General features: G+C 44.3%; 1 non-coding gene across 1 annotated transcript; it reads left to right on the forward strand.

The window, feature by feature from the left end:
• Positions 1-1,195: 1,195 nt before the first annotated feature.
• On the forward strand, positions 1,196-1,302 carry LOC118480011. The gene has a single exon (XR_004861652.1). It is a non-coding gene; the product is annotated as a small nucleolar RNA R71 (small nucleolar RNA).
• The last annotated feature ends 1,041 nt before the right edge of the window (positions 1,303-2,343 follow it).

Here is a 2,343-nt window from a genome sequence, read left to right on the forward strand (position 1 = left end):
TAGGTCGGCTAAGGCATTGCGAACGGGCGATTCCCCTATTGAGCATGGAATCGTGAAGCTTCCGGGATCGATTTTCTTTTGGGGAAGTTTATTGGGCACGAGGGCAGAGCATTCTTCGCCTAAATTAACTAATTGCAAATTTTCAATTTTTCTCTTATGCGTAAGGAAGTCCCTCATGAATTTAGAGTATTTGGGCATTTGGGTTAGGACTTCGATAAAAGGAATATTGACGTGCAATTGTTTTAACAGACTTTCGAATTTTGCGAATTGCTCATTTGTCTTTTGACGAATTAACCTACCGGGGTACGGAACTCGAGGGGCCTTGGTCGGCTCTGGTGATGGAGGAGAGTTCTTCTCCTGCAGAGGTGTCGGTAATGTTTCTTCCGTTGGCGGTGGCACTTCTGCAGGCCCTACGGTGCGGTTTCGTAGTGTGATGAGGTGAACTTGCGCCTTTGGGTTTGTTTCGGTATTGCTAGGTAATGCGCCTTGCGGTCTCTCGGAAAAATTTTGAGCTATTTGATTTAATTGTTTTTCTATGTTTTGAATGCTAGCTTGTTGATTTCTAAAATTAGATTCTAATTGTAGAAATCTTTCCGAGTTTTTCTTATCAGTGTCAGAGACGAGGCGAGATATAGTATCTTCGGGCCTTTCTCGTCCACCTTGTCGTTGAGTGAAATTTTGTAACTCATTTCTTGGTTGCTGAAAGTTTGTTCGTTGGGTTTGTTGGTTACTACTATTGCCGGGTTCCCTCCAACCAAGGTTTGGGTGGTTTCGCCATCCTTGGTTATAAGTTCCCGTTGGGGGACCCGACGGCCTAGGTCTATTGTAGTTTACCATTTCTTGTTGATCGTCTGTTTCTTTCATGCAACTCCAATTTTCATGTGACCCACCACACCCTTCACAAGCCATAACCGAGACTGTTTTTGTCATTTCCAATTTTTTTATCTTTGAAGAAAGTGCCTCGATTTGGGCTTGTAAAGAAGTGCTTTCATCGACCTTATGGGCGCCCGGGGCGATAGACTTATTTCCCCGGGGGGTGTGCCATTGAAAATTGGTTTGAGCAATTTCCTCAATTTGATTATATATTTCGTGTGGGCGTCGATTACCTAAAAGTCCCCCGGAGCTAGAATCAAGTGTCTGCCTAGTGTGTGGCAACAATCCATTATAGAAAGTGGATACTTGCTGCCATATTGCGAGGCCGTGATGGGGACACTTGCGTAATAGCTCCTTGAACCTTTCCCAAGTTTCATATAAGGATTCCCCGTCCTCTTGTGAATATGTATTAATTTCAGCCATTAACTTAGTAGTTTTAGAAGGAGGGAAATACTTATATAGAAATTTTTGGGCTAATTCATCCCAGGTGTTTACTGATCCAGCTGGGAGGGTGTTGAGCCAAGCTTTCGCTCGGTCTTTTAGTGAGAAGGGAAACATACGGAGGCGGATGGCGTCGTTTGATGCTCCATTGATCCGAAAGGTATCACATATTTCCAAGAAATTAGTTATATGTAGATGGGGATCCTCGTCCGCAAGCCCATGGAAGGTTGCGGAGTTTTAGAGCATTTGTATCAAATGTGGCCGAAGTTCGAAGTTATTGGCTTCGACATTCGGAGCATTGATAGCGGCGCCTAGATTACCTACGGTGGGTCGTAGATAATCCATAAGGGTACGTTGGTCCGCCATTGGAGGTGGATCACCCGAAACCTTCTCTTGGTTTTTGGCTTTTAACCTTTTTCTGAGAAAGCGTTCGGGTTCTTCTAGTGGTTCTTTTATGTCTTTATTGGAACTGGAGCTCATACACTACATGAGGGTGGCGTCGGGTTCCAAGTCCTGCAATAAAAACAAAAAAGAATGTTGGTCAGAAGGTTCACCACGGCCCCGTGTTGAGCGAACACGGCCCGTGGTCGGAATTTCAGTGATTGTTTTCTAGATCCCAGTTACTGGAAGTTGGACACGGCCCCGTGTTGCACCGGCACGGCCCCGTGGTCAGCCTTCTGTAACTTGGAAAACAAAAACTGCCAGTGACGATGCTGAACACGGCCCGTGTCCGACCAGGCACGGCCCCGTGTTGAGCTCTGCAGAAGCTGAAAATCTAAATCCTAAAAAATTAAAGAAAAATAAAAATATGATTAGGCCGTTGATTCCTAACTTTCTTAAAATCCTTGTGTCCCCGGCAACGGCGCCAAAAACTTGATGCGTGTTGGTGTGTATATAATTTTGATATATATTTAAGCCCCTTTTTACACTTTTAGCCAAGTTTTAAATTTATAAAACACGATATTTACTAACACTAAACACACATATGGGCAAGTGCACCCATCGTGGACGTAGTATAGTGTTGGTAAG

The sequence above is a fragment of the Helianthus annuus genome, chromosome 6 (genome assembly GCF_002127325.2).
Source record: "Helianthus annuus cultivar XRQ/B chromosome 6, HanXRQr2.0-SUNRISE, whole genome shotgun sequence".
Lineage (NCBI taxonomy): Eukaryota > Viridiplantae > Streptophyta > Magnoliopsida > Asterales > Asteraceae > Helianthus > Helianthus annuus.